Source organism: Copadichromis virginalis, linkage group LG13, assembly GCF_057382275.1.
Source record: "Copadichromis virginalis isolate Kocher_CV1m ecotype Utaka linkage group LG13, C_Virginalis_male_GT1.1, whole genome shotgun sequence".
Classification (NCBI taxonomy): Eukaryota; Metazoa; Chordata; class Actinopteri; order Cichliformes; family Cichlidae; genus Copadichromis; species Copadichromis virginalis.
Genome location: NC_140630.1, coordinates 10943796 through 10962136, shown reverse-complemented (window position 1 = coordinate 10962136; position 18341 = coordinate 10943796). Strand labels below are relative to the sequence as shown.

The 18341-nt window shown below is 39.7% G+C and overlaps 1 long non-coding RNA gene across 1 annotated transcript; it reads right to left on the bottom strand.

The window, feature by feature from the left end:
- Positions 1-3119: 3119 nt before the first annotated feature.
- LOC146695261 (uncharacterized) lies at positions 3120-8835 on the bottom strand. The gene is made up of 2 exons (XR_014923549.1): positions 4790-8835; positions 3120-3888 (listed from the first exon to the last, which is right to left on the bottom strand). It is a non-coding gene; the product is annotated as an uncharacterized LOC146695261 (long non-coding RNA).
- Between the last annotated feature and the right edge of the window lie 9506 nt (positions 8836-18341).

The window sequence follows — 18341 nt, the reverse complement described above, 5'->3', positions numbered from 1 at the left end:
AAAACGTTTACTTTTATAACAGGAATTTTAACTGTAAATGGTATTACTAAACATATAAATTATAGAAGTTAAATTTGTCTCACTGAGACAAATTGTACATAAATTGAATAAATACTAACTTGAGATGCCTATACTAGCTTGAAGCTTGGTTGGTATGATCATGCATGTTCAAACTTTTTGCATTATGCTTAAATGGCAAATATGACCATCACAAGCGTTCAGGGTGACTTAAAGTATGTTTGTGGCAAATGTAAATTCAACATTCACTGTTTCCTGTAACAAATGTCTGGATCTTTATCTAAAAAAAATGCTCCTCTGTGTTCACCAGCCAGTAACCTTGTCTGTTTTTAGGTGTTAAGAAGTTATGTGTTGACTTATGCAGCGCTTTTAGGATTTTGCCTGTAAGTGAAGGTGATGCGAGTCAGTTTTAAAAAAAAAAGCAGAAAGGTGCTGAAAGGCTTGTCAGAACTAATAATAAGTTGTCGTTCACTGCAAGTCTGTGGTTTACATGTAGCCACTGTGTCCATTGTTGATATGATAAATATTAGCGCTGTTTTAAGCAAGCATTACATTTTATATATTTTACTTGTTTTTTAGGATTCTATTTCATTTCACACAGTGTCTGCTTATCTACTTATACTTAGCGGTCTGAAAGCATTTGGTCATGGTTCAAGCAGATACAAGGGAGCTGGGAATTTGTTTACACAGAAATTTATGTGTTTTGTCTTGCCATGTCATAATGTAAACCCTCCTGAAAAAAACACTGACATTTGGCAAGAGGAAGATGCAGGTTCCTGCAGCTATAGTGAAAGAAATCCTCTCACTTACATGAAAATCAGCCACTTATAAAAGGAGGTGTCATGATTCAGATGACTCTAGAGCCAAAGCGTTATGACCTGGCTTGATAAAAGTAAAAAACAAAACAAAAAACATAACCAAGCTAAAAATATGCAGCCTGTCTGAGTGAAGGCAATGAGAAGGAAGATGTGATATCCTCCCATCTTAAAAGCAGTCTTCCTCTTTCATGCCATCCCACTCTCCGATTGGTATAACAGGTAATTAGTGGTGTGTCATGGCCCTGGGGAGCTTAGGAACAAGGAAAAGGTGGGTGAAGAAAGAGACGGGGAGAGTGAGAGAGAGATTTCTGATTACCTGACAAGTTAGGGCTGGAAAGGCTACACTTAGCCCATTAAAGATTTTTTCTCCAGCATGACATTTGAGAGCAGCTGTGAAGCCGCGCGCCACCTTGCCATTTCCCTGTACACTGGGCATCCATTTAGGGACAGGGATGGAGAGAGAGAGAGAGAGAGAGAGAGAGAGAGAGAGAGAGAGAGAGAGAGAGAGAGAGAGAGGGGCCACCAGGCCATCTCAGCAGCACAAATGGATTTCATTCACCAAGGTGAACTATAGTACACTGATAAATGCACTTCCTTGAATGTCAGCAAATGTCACCCGAGAAGCCATTTGCCACCGTTTTAATAGCTTCCCTAGACTTACCGAGGGAGTGACAGAAAGTAAGAAGGTGAGGTGAGCAAAGGAAAATGATGAGTCACATTGAGTGAGAAACAGATAAAGTCAGGGGACAAACAAATGCACATATGCACAGCAAGGCACGGCACAAAACGATAGAGGGATTAAGGCAGGGAGAAAGAGAACAGATGAGAACAAGGTTGGGCTTTTGTCACTTCCACATGATTAAGCAATTAGCTATTTGAGATGTCTCCATCAAGGTGGGGGAACCAGACAGAAGTGGCTATTTAGAACTTAATCCCTCTCGCTTTCTCGTTCCCTCTTTTCTCTCTCATCGTTGGACTTATCTCCTCATTTGCGTGTGTCTTTTCACCTGCGCATCCTTCTTCTTATTGATGTATTTTGCAATGTATGTATTTCTGTCTGCTTTTCTCTTTCTCTGCGTGTACGCACATACATATACAAGCACAGGCACACACTCACCCTTGACTGTTCAAGCGAGAGCTGGCATCATTAGGTGTAATGTGAGAACCTGCAAGTACAGTTGAGGCCTCTGCTTTCTGAGAACTGTCACACAACAAGACGGGATAAACACACTCAGCCACCTGGAATGTGTCGGTTAAATCAATAAAGGTAAAGCACACTAATTGCTGTTAGTTGGCAGCTTATCATTGTGAGGCTGCTGACTAACCTTTTAACTGTTGCTTCAAGTTCTTCTGTGATTAAAAACTAGAAGCATCAGGTTCAGCTTTCTTATTTGTGCTTCTTTTTTCTGTTTCTCTTCCATGTGCAATCCTTATTTTCCTTGCTCTTATTTGAAGTTTTATATTAAGTATGAAACCTCATTTTGTCTCCATGCACAACTTTTCTGTGCATGCACAAGCGCTTTATGCTTGACTTTAGTATGAACAAATACAGTGTGCGCGAATCTGTGTAGGTTGTTTTGACTGCATGAGAACAACGCTGGCTGCAGCCAATCCTAATCCCCCATTCATTTCCACCAAGCAGTTGCTAAGGTTACAAATTACCTTTGGTGCTGGTAAGTGGTTTCTTTTATGACACTGGACGCCCTAATCCTTTTACTGAATACATATTTCATTTAGGATTAGCACAACAACGGATACAGTTGTTCTTAGAATATTCCAACTCCAGCTCTCTGTTTTGTTCATGCTCATCAGGTACACCACTTGCATATCAACTCTGACTCTCATTTAAAATAACGGAATAAATTAATAAATAAGCCTTTTTATATTTTAGTCTGCACTTTCTTTTTCTCAGACTAGAGTTATGGGAAAGCCTGAGGGAAGTGAAACTCAATCAGCCAGGTACTGTTAGATAAGTAACAACAAGGCTTTTATCGGGTAAACAATCGATTAGACCACATTATTCTCTTTTACAGATTTCTATGGTGTGTTCAGAGTGTCTTTTTACAGATGCCAACAATGGAGACTGTTTCTTTTCTTTAATACACACCATTTTAAAGCTTTGGATTAAAAAAAAAAGGGAAGGAACTTTTATGTTTTTCAGGAACTGAATTTCCCTGGTGGAAAATAACAAATGCTGGTTTTAGCCGATGGCTGACATACTGAGAATACTTTATGGTGCCTGAGAGGTGTCAGGGGGGCATAACTACTAACAAAACGAGTAGATACAATTTTATAATATATTTTTATTTTTAACTAAAGAAACATGACAAAGCTCAGATTTGAATACAATGAAAGCAAAGAATACAAATGATGTTTATTCATATGGGACATGTCAGGCAAGTTACATAACCCATAAAACAGCCAAATACGAAATGCAATGCAATACATTTTAATACATTTTACATAGAAAATTAAGCGTTTGAAATTTGCAACGAAGCAAATTATAAACTGTTTGTTTGGTGAATGAACATCAGTCGGTTGGAAATGCATGTTAGTTGTATGCAGTGCAACTAAATGCTGCATCTGCATGTTTTGTAGGAACAGTTAACACACTACTATCGCATGACATGAGAGCTAAAGAGTGCAAATACAGTAAGACCTACACCAAAAAAACCGTTTTGGGTCTATTACCATGTGGGGATTTTCAGAGATACAGTGCCATTGTTAATTTTACAAGTTCTGTTTTCTTCTTCTTTGTTAGAACAATCAAATCATCTGCAGCCTCAAAGTCTGTTTGGAGGGGAGACGTTATAAACGGTCTCCTACAGTTGATCCCGATGGAAATGAAAGTGGGGATAGATTCTTTAAAGATCTTGCCTGAACTTGAATGCTCCAGTTCTCCCAGTTTTCAGGACTTTTTTGTTGACCTGGCATGCTTATTAGGATTTCAATCTGAGTCTTCAGCAGGAAATTCAAAGACAGAGTTTGATGACAGAGATGAGTTTGTGCCTCTTTCTTCTGTCTTTCTGTTGTGTATGATGTCAGTTTTCTTCTAAAGAGAAAGCAAATTTTAAGGCTGACGTAATGACACTCAAATACAGTCAGCTGGCTGAGATTACATTATCTACATTATCTGATATCTAACTCCCCACCTAAGTGCCTGAATAACTTACAATTTTGATAATTAGCTGTTGCTTACTGACTGACTGCCTGGCTGCATGACTGATGGCCATATTGACTGGCTGCCTGTCTGTCTGCCATACTGACAAACTGGATGACTATTGAGGCTCAGTCCTGCTATGTGGTGAGATCATCATCACTGGCAAGTGCAACAAAAGACTGATGGGAAGAGGCTGTCTATGTGTGTGTGGGGGTGTGTGTGCAAGTGTGTGATGGCTTCATTCCTGTATTAACACAGTTCTCTCTGTGGATGAGTCAGTAGGCCAAGCCTGACCATCATCCTCTCTCATCTCCCTTTCTCTGTCACACACATACACAAGAAATCAAAAAGCTCTCAGCACACACACACACACACACACACACACACACACACACACACACACACACACAAAATGTAGGCTTAGGGTGAAGTGGTGCTTAGAAGAAGCGAACTTGGGGTCAGGGTAGAGAGAGAGAGACAAGAGAAGGGACAGATAACACTTCTGTGGGAGACACTATGTTTTATTTTCAGTGCATCATAAATGGCTGTTTCCATTGACTAATCCTTTAATTTTAAAACCTGACATCTCCTCTAAACTATTCATAAACTACTCTACATTTTACAATCATATCATAGTTTTATTTTATTCCAGGGCTGACTCTTTTCTTCTGCTTTAAAGCACGAGCTATGAGATAAAGAAAGGAGCAGACACAGAGAAGTGACAGAAAGAGCAGAGCCAGTGTTAGGAGGAACACATGGGGGAGAGGATTTAGTGTAACACCCAGCTGTCTACCTGTCTGTCTGACTGAGGGAAAGTGGGGTTTTCAGTGTAACACAGAGCCAAGCTGTTCTCCTCAGCGGCGGGTAAAAGTGTGTGTGTATGTGTACTCTCCTTGCTTGCTTGGTCTCAGGGGCGCCATGGTGAGGAGGAGATAGGCAGACGACCAAATTCTCTCTCTCTCTCTCACTCTCCTGTCTCCAGTATAGATGTCTCTATATGAACACAAAGCGAAAGAGAGAGGATGAGAGACACAGAGAAAGAGAAAAACAGAGGGAAGGTAACAACAAAACAGACCCTCTCCATGCCAATGCAAAACCCCACTGTACCTCTGTTGGTCTCTCCTTCTGTTTTTGTCTTGTTTCTGTCAGATGAATCTCAATCCCCTGCTTTGAGGATATATGACTTCTCAGCTCTTTCTCTTCTTACAGTCTCTCTATTTCTTAAGTATTTTCTCTTTTTTCCCATTTCTCTATTAACCCCTTTGTTGTCCATCTTTTTATCCCACCATCTTTTCTTCCCCTAAAAAAGGGTATATGAGCAGTTTTATGCATTTGTTTATTTATTTTGCTTTTTAGATTCATCTATATGTAACTGTTCTCTTTGTTAATGTATGTTTTTACATATTTAATCTCATGGGTTATCCTCTATGTGAAATTATTGACTACATGGGTTTTATTTAGCAATATGTGCAGCTGAAAATTCTTAGTATATGAACAGAAGGATAAAACTACCTTTATTTTGGTTTGTAAAGAGTAATTATAAATGTTGTATTAATGTCTTTTAATGTGTTACAGTAAATTTGATTTACTCTACATTCAACTAATGTATTCTATTATAAAGGGACAAGGTTAGTTTCCATTTCTTTACATAGTAAAAATATTGTTGATCATGTGATAGTATTTTCCATGTGTACATGTCTTTTTTGTACCCTGCTAGTTTTCCAAACCATGTATAAATCAATTATTTAAAGCAAATGTGACACCAAACTGGTTTTAAAACACGTTGTTATTGTTGTTTTATTAACAAAGCTGTAATAGAAAACTAACTGCAAAAGAAAAAACTTTTTCAATATGGACACTAAATATTTTCCTTGTCTTGTATAAAAAACTATTTTCAATTCAGATCCCCTTGTTAAACTTCACAAACTAGAAAAAGAAGCTGTAAAGTAAACTGAAATAGCACCTACCTGCCACCTGCAGAGACAGAAGACACACAAGAATAGAGAGCTAGAATGGCAAATACAATAGAGGAGGAAATGTTATCATATACGGCTTCAATGATTAATATTTTACGTGGTTTCTCAAGAGAATAATCTACATCATATAGAGATGCAATTTCCATAATGCACACATCCTCATTTCATTAGAGGAAAACCCTATAAAATGGTTAAAGGCCTGAATAATGATGCAGCGGCAATTAAAATGGCGGATAACCCAGCGGACCTGCAGGCAGTTATCCTTAATGAGATAATAATAATCTCTGCTCTTTTTTTCTCTTTTAACAACTTACATCATTGTCGTGCTGCTTAAATATGGTTTATGCTCCGGATTCATCAAAAAGAAAAAACCTTGATAAGGGGCGTAGGTGACTGTTTTGTTCATTCTGAGGGAGGTCGCTGTCTTTTTTTGATGACAAAATTTATTAATGATCAAATGTTTTTAAATAAAGTACAAAGAGTGCATGGGAACCTCTTTATTGGGTGAAACAGCTGAAGTTGTCCTTTATTGTTTGTTATTATTAATCTGATTCTTGGTGTACAATAAAAGTTATTTTTTTGTTTTTTGGATTTTATTTTAAAATGTGTCAGCTGTGATTCTGGAACAAAAAAAACCTTGAAAAAATCTTGAAGAAATATGATAAACTGAAGGGGGAAAAGTGTTGAACAGACAGCCTGCATGTGAGGATATAAATAGACGCGAGACTTCACAAGTCCAAACACAAAAGCGTTCTCAGGGAGCAGAGGAGGGATGCAAAGTGCTAAACTCACCAGCACCCAGTGACGTGGTGATACTGGTCGTTTTCCTGCCGGGGGAAGATTTAATAAACGCAGAAAAACAAACACGGTCTGTGCAGTGACGGGGTTGTTGCGAGGTGAGGACGGTGGCACACTGGACACATCCTCCTGTAGGAAGGAAGCGGAGTTGTGGAAAAAAACGCAAACAGGAGCCACGGACGGGTCTCTTTAACCCCGCCGTGAACTCGCGACCCTACCATCCGACTACTTCCCATTACCTCTGCACGACATTTAGCCCACATACCGCAGAGCGCTCACGAACACGCAGCATTGTGTGGGTCTGTTTGGATGGGGTGGAGGGGAGCAAGCGAGGGCGGCGGCGTGCTGTTCATGGAAGGGTCAAAAGAATGAAAACTACCGTGTTCACAGGGCAATTACAAAGTGCGGACGCTGGATGGTCTGTGCAGCCTCAGCCGACAGGGAGAGAAAATATTAGGCTGAAGCAAAAGGATTTCTTAAAAATATTTTTTTCTCACTTTTGGCTAATATTAAACTTAAAGTTAAATCTCTTTTTATCTCATTTGATGGTGGATTTAATGGGTAAAATCAACATTGAGTAAAAAACAAACAAAACAAGAACAACCCGTTCTGAAATTTGGAAAAACCTTTCTTCTTTTCTTTTCTTTTCTTTTCTTTTCTTTTCTTTTCTTTTCTTTTCTTTTCTTTTCTTTTCTTTTCTTTTCTTAACGTCTAATTTTAAATTGTATGATAACGCAAATAGCCTGCCTCAAACCTCATTATAATCTCGATATTATTGCTGCATAACAAGAAATTTATCAAAAAGAAAAGCGTCACTATTTCCCAATCCAATCAATCTAAGTTAAGGCTCGTTATGAGCGTGCTGTACTAGTGCTCCAGTGTGAACTTATCTGAGTGAATTTTCTGCAAAGAAAAAAGCTCGTTTGTATCTTATTTTGCTTAACAACTAAAAGTCGCATTAAAGCAATAAAATAGTGACGCCCTTGATGACTCCCGTCAGAATTAATTGCTCTGCATACTGTCAGACTGTTTCATTAGGATGTTTACAAATCTGTCATTAGCTGTAAAGACTAATTATGGGTAAAGTATCAATAACTTTAAGCAATTGTAAATTTAATATTCATCTAATTTGGACTATATAATATTAAGACGTTCTGTTGCGCATTTTTACTTACTGTGCTATTCCGGGTGTTTTGCGACACTTACAGTCTATTGGACATTAGACAGCTTTATCCTATCTGCTGAAAGGCCAGCTGATACGCTACTGTGTCGAGCTCGCAATTTCAATCTATAGTGTTTTCTTCTACATGGCTGTGCCATAAAGGGTTACGTTCTTTTCTGTTAGATGTATATTTTTTCACATATATTTCTTTTTCTCTGATATATAGTCTGTGTCTAATGCTTTTAGATTATTTCTTCTTCTGATGGAGTAAAGCTGCCTCTAAATGTTAAAGATAATAGGTTAACTGAGTGGAAAGGTCGTGGTTGCTTAAGAAGAGAAATGAAGCGGCCACAGGAGACACGACGGAGGGCAGATCCACAACTACAGCTGCCACACATGAATGTTTGATAAGCGGGCGGGATAATGGCTTCTTAAATCAGTCAAACATAAACATCTCCATCACGCTCTGACATCTGCCATCCATAATAATCTAAACCTGAATAATGAACGAACAACAACAAAAACGCTGAAATATATCAATGCGCCATATAGGAAGGCGGATATAGGTCAAGTTTGTTTTGTTCGGTTTATGTTAGTATGTATGTGCTATTGCAATACTTGCGGTGACTGTCGCTTTGTGGCCTGGGTATCACTTCAGGGTTTTCGTATATGCGCAAGTAAGCTGCACAGAAAAGATTGCAGGTCATATGCAGGCTCCACTGATTTCAGCAGCGTGTGTTTGAGCCCAGTGCATGAAAATATTATGGTTTCAGTAGTAAGGACTGGGTGAGTGCACAGCCCACTAACCTGATACAAACTACTGATACTGCAAAAGCCAATCAGCCTTGTGTGGAGGCAAAATTTACCCCCCACACACTCAGATAGGAAATAATTCGATTGTAATAATAATAATAATAATAATAATAATAATAATAATAATAATAATAATAATAATAATAATAATAATGTATTTGAGCATTAATAAGTTAAACTAATTTTAATGACAGGCTAAAAAGAAAAAAAGAAAAATTGAGAAAATAAAATATTGATGAGATTATATATTAACGGTATGATAGAAGTTGTGTGTCTAATAATGGTCATTTTCTATTTAACCTGTTGCACCTTTCTTTTCTTTTCCTTTCCTTTCCTTTCCTTTCCTTTCCTTTCTCCCCCCTCCCTCCCCTTTCTCTCAGACATCAGCTATTGATCCTGGGAGTCAAATGGAGATGGGTAGCCTACACAAATCAGATTGGACTGGCTCTGTTCACCCGTGAGTAACCGGCTCATCGGTCGCAGCATCCCTCCGTTATTATCTTGTAAACTAATATCTAGTTATAGGACGGTTAGTTCCGTTCCCCGTTTCTGATTGGCTGCTACGGTGACGTATTCGATAAACACACACCTAAGACTGTGTAAAAACAAAAGTCACGACACCTACGCCTAATCTGTTGCCTAGCAATAGATTGATGTAGCTAAGTTTCGGGAACAATTAGGTAAATAGTTCAGCAACTTCTTTTCTTCTTCTTTCCCCCTGCACACTCGGATGAATGCAGGTAACTTAAAACACCATGTAGCTTCAGTTTTGTCCACTGGGTATTCCATTAAACTTCTTCAAAGGCTGAGTGGCCAAACAATAAATAAATATTGCAGACTGTACTTACTAGACTTTGCATAAATATAAGTTACTTCGGATTAAATATTTATGTTCTCCAAGTGAAATAATTATATTTAAGAGTCGTCTAGTAGCCTCATCATGAACTTATATAAGGCAAGTCTGTTTCTCTGAGACTTTTTATTCGTTTAATTCATTCAAATAAACTTTAATATGCACCTGGGGCTGTCAAAGCAGCTGTGTTGTTAAAGTAGTTATTTCATATTAATATTAATATCCTTGAAGTGGAGTCCAAGTGGGAGAGTACCCTTAGATTATTTTCACAAAATCCCTTAAAGCAAAGTAAACGCTATAGTAGGCTAAATGATTTTAATGCAAGCCAAATCTATCCAAATATACAAGCAAAATAGGTAAACTTCTAAATGCGATTGTGCCTCACATAAAACCAACCCATATTTCTACTTCTGCCGAGAAAACCTTCATGATCCAACTTTGATACTGTTCTTTCTCTGATATGCTACCTTGCTGCTTGCCCGGGCACTCTGTGCATGAATTGTTCTCCCCAACAATAATTACAGCCGTGGAAGCAGACAATCCCATGCACACTGAGCGGATATGACATGGCCCACCTCTTTTACACTTCATGCCTACCTCAAACTTGACTTGGGGGTAAACGGGCAATCGAGAGGAGTAATGTCAAAAGCTGCAGTCAAGGAGAGGAGAGGACAGGGGAGAGAGAGGGGGAGAGCGAGTAAACCAAATTATGCCGCAAGCTAAGGAAGCCAATTTGAAACAACGGAAAAAGGCAAAGGATATTAACATGTTATTTGATCCTAGCAAGAGATTAAGAATAAACAGGAAATGTATCTAGATATTTAAAAAAAAAACAACAACAAAAAAACTCAGAAACCGAACCAAGTGCAAGCTCAGTCACAATAAACATTCAAAAAAAAAAAAAAAAAAAAAAAAACCCTCCACACAAACACAAAAACCTATGACAGTCCAAGGGAAACAGGATATGTGTTCATTGTTCTACAGGTGAGCTTGACACGAAGATGATCGTTCTCCTAAACTGCAAAAGAATTCATGGAAAATGGAAAATTTAGTTTAACAATTTATAAATTAAAATGTGAGCGAGAAAGATGCTAGGTGCATGCTTCGCTATCACACAATCATCCAAACAATCAGCATGTGACACGGAAATATGGGTTAAACTGTGACTGTGACCTTCACATAGTCACGCGAAAGGGGAGGGTGGATTACTCAGTCTGGATCTATAGATTTCTTACATTACTCTATTACAAACTGAAGCATCAATTAGAGTTTTATCCACTGAGGAAATTAGGCTCTGTAGGTTTTGTTGATGATGAAGGGCTATTCTATTGTGAGAGAGGCAGCAACTGCATGTACTAGAGCATTGCATACTGGTTAAACTTATGGCAAAATCCAGCATCTTATATTGTGGAATGCAATGTAGGTAGATGACAGGTTGAACTTAAATACAAAATTTAGATTGTTAAACCACGATGTGCTGCCAGAACAATTTCAGGTTCTTGACATCTAAAGTCTAAAGTCACTGGAAGGACGGGGCACAGTTCTTCCAAAAGTTCTTTGCTCATTTGTTGTTTTGTCAGTTGATGTCTGTGAAAGCAACTGCATATGATTCGTATGATTTTCATACTCTGCAAGCCATCCAGGGAGCCCTCATGAACTTTGGATGGGGGCAACATCATCCTGGAATGGTCCACTTTCATCAAGACAGAATTGTGTCGTAAAGCTAAAAGTGTTCACTCAAAACCACTCTGTATTAATATACTGCAAATGTTCCCTCTAAAGGGACAAGTGGAACCAGATTGTGCCAGTAAAGCACACCCCACAGCATACCAGAGCTGCCAGTCCCCTCACGGAAGGGTCAAAAGTTCATGTTTTTCCTTTAATATGTCACCTGTCTGTATTTATAAAGCTTGTCTTATAAAAAAGATAAAGAACCCTAACCAGGCTCCCAAGCAGCCACAATGTAAATATACTTCACTGAGTAAAAAAATCTTGTGGTTACAGTTTTATTCTGTAAAAGTGGAAAAGAAGTTTTAGCACAATTTTTTCACTATCAAAAGTAATACTGCAGTTATTTAGATTACACCTTTCGCTGATGTACTGGGATTTTATTGCTGTATAACTGCTGTGGAAGTAAAACATAAAAACATAAAACATGCATGATTTCCCACTAAAATGAAGGATTAATTAAAAAAAAAACAGCACAAAATGAAAGTATTAAAGCAACAGTACCACGTGTTCAGTATGTGAGTATTTAAACTTTCTGTTATGGATGTACTGAGTTTACCTGTATTACGTCAATGAAAAATTAACTGGGGGCTGGAGGTGAAAGCCGCATCATTACATAATATCTTCAAATGATCATGTATTTGGGTGTAACATATTCTTCTTTAGGAGTGTTACATAGCTATAGTTGTCAAATCAATGTAACTTAACTGAAAACAAAATAACTGCATGAAAGTTAAAGAACTTTTCACCCGTCTTATGTGTATTTTTTTCTCATTCACATCTCTACTGCCATATCACTAGCTCGCAAATAAGTGGCTATTTCATTACTGAAATGTTAAAATGGAAAAGGTCATCTGCGGAGCATGTGGCCAGCCCAGCAGCATCTAAACAGGGGTTAAAAAGGCACTACGTGGCCAAAGTGTTGAGTAGCCTCGACTGTGTGCATGCTGTCTGTGGTATCCACATCTCTCACATTAGTAAGCTTTGAGAGCGACCTGTCAGCCACAGTAATTACAGCTTGTCAGCTCCTGTGACACCGGGCTAAAGGGCCATCTCCGCAACTCCTATCTGCATCTCAGAGACTGAGCGCTTAATCAGCCTAGACAGGCAAATCCAAAACAGTCAGATTTTTTTTTATGTAATTCTGTACATATTTTTTTTTAAGTACCAATCTGGTTATACTGTTAGTTCTATACGGGACAATTTGAGATCTACACATGCAGATTAATGAAGATTCTTCAGGGGTTAGGTGCTGGGAGATAAGAGTGCTGTGAGAGTAGGGGGTTGCTTTGCTTTAAAAATTGTTCAGCTGTTTAAAAAATTAAATAGGAAAACGCATAAGGCAAGGTGAGCATCATATGTAGCGCTTGGGGCAATGCATTCGATATGCAGCCATTATATTTATTTCTCTGTTTCTCTGTCTCCAAATCAGCCTATCCACCTGGAAGAGTGAACACGAGGCCTCCTCCAGCGCTGTGTCATATTGCTGCACATCTGTAACACGGAGGACCAGGCGCCTGAGCGGTTAAACCGCTGCTGGAAAGGGCGCCATGAGAAAATGCGCATTAAATACGTTGTTGACGGTATGAAGAAAGGGATTGTGTAAGTAATGACATTACTTAAAAACCTTCTTTTCCCTTTATAACAGATATGGAAATCAAACTGTTTTCTGTCACTTTTACCAGCAGGTGATAAAGTGCCAACAACCGTGAGAATATAGTTTGGGCCACTTTATCACCTGCTGGCTGCTGGTGGATGTAGATTTGGCAAAACAAAGTGTACATTATCGTGTGCAAACATATTTGACTTTACTTTTCTGTTTATTTTATCTTACAGTCTGTCAGATAACCACTTCTCAAAGCTAGAGGGTACACATGCAAATTTTCCTTCGCAAACGAAGAATCAAAAGTTGGATTTTGGTTTTAGTCCTTCCTAAAATTTGGTGTTCCCACCTGTTTTTTTCCTTCTTTCTCGCTCTCTTTTTTAAATAATGACTGGCGATGAGGGAGAGACTAGACGAGTCTAATTGATTTTTAAGTGGTGTCTCTGTGGTCTAGAAGAGCAAGAGGGGAGTCCACTTCAGGGAGCTGCCAAACTCCTCTAGTTTGTACCTGAATTGAGGGGCAGTGATGTGTTGCTGATGCGGCTCAACAAGCCTCACTAGGGGCCAGACGAGGGGTGGACAGTGGGGCCAGAGCCCGATCTGTCCTCGGTGCTCTCGTGGGGATGGAGGGTGATTATAAATGAACTTACTTCTGCAGGGGCAATAAGCTGACATGTCAAGCCTCATTCACCAAACAATAGAAGACATATGGTTTGTAATACGTGCACGCAAACACAAACACCCTCTTACGCCTATGTCTTGTCTCAGAACACACTTCTAATGAGTGTTTTTTTTTCTTTATCGATTAAACACATTTTAAGTAAATATATAGCCTACGTATAATTTTACGTTGTAGTCCAATATGTATTAATCTACATGGAGAAAAGCCCTTTTGCACAAATTTAAATATATAATGAAAACATTTGGATTCCTAAAGCCATATTCCATGAAGAGGAGACGTACCCACACACAAACATGTACACACGCAAATACACACTGCATGCATGCATCATAGAACCGGGCCTGCAGAGAAAAAGCAACACTCCCTGAGTGAGCGGAAGAAAAGGAGGTGGGGGAGAGGGAGGCCGGCTTGCAGCTCCACTCTTCCAGGGTCTCACACACAAGATCCGGGCGCACGGCTCCATTGAGAACGAGGAGGCTTTTGCATGGAGGTTCATTAGAAGTAACGAGTTGACACAAGGTAAATCTTAATGTTGAGGCGCCTTTCTCTACCGGCCCGGGGAGGAGCCCTCATTAACTGTCGCTAACAACCCGTGTAAATACACTGATTGGACAGCTCCGATACAAGCTCCCAGCCCTGCCAGGAAGTCCCCCTAATGAGACCACACAATAAAAACAATAAAAGAAAGGAGGGAGAGAGAGAGAGAGAGATGTTAAAACTTTTGTAAAAGCTTTACTATTAAAGTTGGAGCCACGTTTACAGATCAGTCACATTTGCGGTGAAAAAATGTTTTAAATTCAATCATGGCGTTTTTCTGTTTCTTTAAGTTTAAATTTAGACACTATTGTGCGTCGTGCATGTATCTGCAAACGTAAACAGAGGTTTTGCCTATTGCTTACGTGATCACAAGTTGTTATTGAGTGGCTGTTTTAAGATATTGCAACCGACTTAATTGTTTTGGCGCTTGAGTTCACTATGGAATGAACCAAATCGTAACAGCGTCACATATGCAGGTCTAATATATATTTTTAATGCTTTTAAAAAATAGAATGCAGTTGTTAAAGCTGCTGACTATATGCTTAAATCGTATTTTTGCACTGCAAAAAATATCCAATTTGTTTTCATTTCGTAAAAATTTCCTCATATGCGGTAAAAAAAAAAAAAAAGAAGATATATTCCAGTGGCACAAATTTTATGCATAGCATTTTTTTTTAAAGAAAGCGGTATAATATTTCTAAAGAAAGCGGAGTTCTGCATTTCTTGTACTAACTTAAAATTTTTACGAGAAACTTTAAACAGAGGCAGACAAAGTTATATCAGATTGAGATGTCTCCTTCTACATCCTTCTCCCAAATGTATGATAGAGCCATTCATTTTCCCCAAAATAACCCCGTATTTTTAAAACTTAGTGCTACATTAAATGACACCTTTAGACTGATACTTTTTACAGTGTGGGGAGAAAGCAGCGACTCCGTACCCTGGACTAGCCAGCAAAGGGATGGAGGCGATTGTGCGCCCGTCCCGACAGCATCACACATCTGCTCTGCAAAGACAGATCTCCCCGATTCTCGGTGAGAGAAAAGTCAGATAACACCAAATGTAACTTTTCTGATCTAAAGGATAGATTAGCCTCATATCAAGGTCTGTTAAGGTTTTTTTTATGCTTAATTCCATATTTTTGTTTAAATAAATGAATTGTCCGCAAAAATAATGACTCGACAACGTCGCAGACGGAACTTACAGACGTTGCAGCTCGATTTCCATCCTACTTTTGGACAAACTGACCAGTGAAATAACCGTGAAGCGGTGCCATCTCCAACGACAGCTTCCAAGCTCAAATGGTGACCGCTCGTTGACTGGAGCCAGCTTACAGCCCTGCAGGAGACAAGAACGAGCAAGGTGGGGGGGAAAGGTAATTCCTAATATTCTGAGAGAAAAACACAAGCGTTGAGTTTCCACGTGATTAAAATAAAATTGCATTTCTCTGTTGGCAGGATAATAATAAATGCATCCTCTGACGCGTGCGAAAATAAATTCAGCAGAAACTAGACTGCCTTGTTCTAAGAGAAAAGCAAAGGAGAAAACCTTTTTTTTTTTGTACGTACCAGTCATTTCTCCAATGTGTCTGTGTAATGTTGAGATGAATCCAGGATGGAGCAGTAGGCACATGTGCCTCTCCTGTGTTTGCCAGGAGGGGTGTGCTGCCTTTTCTGGGAAGCTTCTGCCAAACCGGGGTCAACGAGGGAGCAAAAAATAAAACAAGACCCTTTCTTTCGTGCCTTCTCTTTCCCTCTTACCTTTTACAGTCAACACCTTTTCTTTCTTTCTCTCATCCGGTCCCCTTCTCCCTCTCTCACTCCCAAACGTGACGTAACATCAGCTTTGTTTATTTGCTCCCCTTATTGGAACAGACAGAAAAAGAAAAATAACTACTTAATGGAGATTAACGAGCACTTTTAGACGCAATATGTTCCGATAAGACTAACATATCGTGGTCAATGAACAGTATTACCCTATTATATTAAGAACTTTTAAAAAAAACACAGTAGTAACTTGTTTTATTTATACAAAACTTTTCTACACAAAGTTTGACATTCCATTTAACGCTCTGCCAAAAGGAATGGGAAGCGAGATCCGGCTGCTTAACAGACACGGACGCCTGTTCCTGCTTGACCAGCATATTTCCAGTTTTTAGCATGCAAAATGCTGTTTGTGTTGTCTTGTTTGGAGGTTTAGGCTGTAAGTAAACGGAGAAGACGCTAAATGCTCAATGTGCATTCAGAGCTCTCGTCCCCCGCTGCTAGGAACATTCAGCAAGCTCTCGGATAAACACACAATTACGGCAGGTGAATAAACTTGTTTGGGAGGTGTTAATTACATGCTTAACGTAAACAAAAGCCATGTAAAAGAATGTGAATTACCAGTGGCTTTTCTCCTTCAATCCCCATTCAGGTTTTACATTTCACCTCTAGTCTTTTCTAAGAGTGATTTCCGAATTGCCTGCGAGGGCTACTCCCAAACAAGGCTCCTCCAAAACATAATGCTACATAATACCTGCAGCCTTGGGTTGAATGGTGATCAGCTAAATTGGTACACCAGGAACCCGGTCAGGTAGGAGGCTTTGCATATTTGGAGAAATGCTGCTAAGCCCACACTCTCAACTTCATGTTGGGGTCGTGCATGTGTGTATATGTGTGTGAGAAAGAAAGAGAAAGAGGAGGGGGTATAGGCTAGGAGGTTAGTTTTAACACCAGCATGAAAATACCAGCTTTTACTTCCAGTCCACAGAGCTTTCCAACGGGACCAATTCAAGTGCCACTTGGAATTAGTCCTCCTGAGGTTCGTATAGGACAGCAGGGCAGGTTTGATCCCATACTCTACCCTGCCCCCACACGCACAAACACGCGCGCAAACTCCAGAAGTAACACACGAACCAAACGCCTGACCCTGCTGCAAGATCATCACAACGCCCACTCTGCATCACATACACCTCCAGACACAGACACTCCGCAGCCCACTCCTGCACGCACATGTTCGCACGAGTTAAAGCACTGCTTTACCTAAAACGCGTTTTAGTGCGCCAGTGTTGGCTAATTGCTCGGCGGCAATCACGTTGTTTAAGCGCGTCAGGTAAGGTTTGTGGTGGACATAAACAGGCAGCACTGACTATACATGCACACTGAGGTACTCACTGTCCCTCCAAGCTTGAAGTCGTTGGTCAGCCGGGAGAATGTGTAACTCGGAGTGGGGAAAGGGAACGTTTTGAATTCCTGAATGATTTTGTAGAAAGGCGGCTTAGGATCATTATGTCAGCTTTGCTGAGGGTGGATTAAGCGAAGTCCAGATTCTATGCCCTGCATACGGCTCTTTCACAATGTGAGCACTGTTCGTGTTAGACTGAATTCACACTATTTTAACACCCTATAAGCTCTGTCTAAATATGAAGCCGGTTTAGCCATAAACATGAAAATCACACCGCCGTGGCTACCACTACTACCACTAAAAGCCGAGTCCTATGACTGAATGTGGACATTGATCATGTCCTTGCCACTAGATCAAATAAATGAAATAGCTTTTATGTCCCCAAGAAGCTTTCATGTTGCCATTTGATTGTAATTCCAATACTAGCCTAATAGTTTTAATTAGAGGGCCGGGCCATAAAAAACGCGATAAACTGTTAAAAGGGCGATGCCACTGGCAAATTAGTTTTCCCACTACAATGCCGTGATCTTTGTTCAATCAACACAATGCTGCGCGTCGATATTAATTTGTAACAATAAATTCTGTTGGTTGGAGAGAAGGCAACGGGCAGGGGGCCAGGACTGCACCCAGCGTCCCAGAGGCAGGGCCGGGGACAGCAGGAGGGGGAGCGGCATCACTGCAGTATACCCCCGGACAAGTACCCACCCATCACAAAGTGACCACACAGAACAGCTAGGCCGAGTAAAGTCATGCGCGGATTATGTCATAAAATTACAAACATGCAGTTTTTTAGACCATCGACGGATCCAGGGCAAAAAACAAACAACAAACAGAAACAAAAGACAAAAACCCTCAAAGGCTTAAGGGACTACACCATATTTTTTTGTTTTTTCAAAAGAAAAAATAATGTAAAGCGATTACTTGTATCTATGAAAAGGAAAATGTAACCCAGAAGACTAACGCTTTCATTTCCGTCGCACAAAAATGAATGGAGTGATCAAAAGATTCTAAAAAGTAGCTACTACAGG